We start from the raw sequence: 919 nt of genomic DNA, 5'->3' as shown, positions 1-919 counted from the left end.
TTTCTGTGCTTAGGGTACCCCCTAGGGCTGAAATGGCTGCAGTGACCACAGCTTTAGGCACAATATCCAATCCCCTTTGAATTGTTGGAAACCTGTTTCAAGAAGGACAGATACAAAGGGCAGAAAAGAAACAAGACTCCTGACTTCTTGTTGTGGCTTCTCTACAAATCGTCAGTAGATACTTACATTTCAAATAGAATATCTAGTGGAGAATGCTGATATTTTCTATAAAATTGATGGGAAATACCAGCACCAAGTAAAGAGGGCTCCAGGTGGTTTGCCTTCCCAAGAACCAAGTGAGAGCAGGGAAAAGCTTCTGGATATAGAAAAACAGTATGGATGAAATGAATGGAATTTACATTCTGAAATAGCTTTTTATAATCCAGACTATGGGAAACTCCTAGACTCATGCAGGCCTTAGGCCTAATGTAGGGAGCTACCTCGAAATTGCACAGAATCAATGTTTCAAAAAGGGAACCTTCAAGTAATTCTACAGGCTTATGAGCTTAGACTACTTCCAGGCACCATCCTGAAAGCCTAGATACTGGACATCTGCAGATGTGGTTAATGCAACTATAATACTCTGAGTAGGGAAAGGAGAGATTGGTGGATTTAACAAAACCATGTAAAGACCCCTGACCCTGCTGTGAGCTGCTGTTGAGATTGAGATGTGAGTGTATTCCTTTCTCCAAAAATTCTTACCAAACTGGTTGCCTGAGTAAAATCCCACCTTTTCTGGTCTTGGGCTCATAGATAGCAATATTTTGAGATAGTACACATTCTGTCCTGAGTTCAGGCTGACACAGTTGCAGCTACTACCCAGCTAAGGAGGAAAAGAGAAACCAGACTCTCTGAAAAACAACTAGGACAATACTCACCACCCCTGTATGGGCTGCTGGGTCACAGCAGCATGGTCACA

The sequence above is a fragment of the Otolemur garnettii genome, unplaced genomic scaffold, assembly GCF_000181295.1.
Source record: "Otolemur garnettii isolate 467f Iridium unplaced genomic scaffold, OtoGar3 scaffold00059, whole genome shotgun sequence".
Lineage (NCBI taxonomy): Eukaryota > Metazoa > Chordata > Mammalia > Primates > Galagidae > Otolemur > Otolemur garnettii.
Note: the sequence above shows the minus strand (reverse complement) of the source record.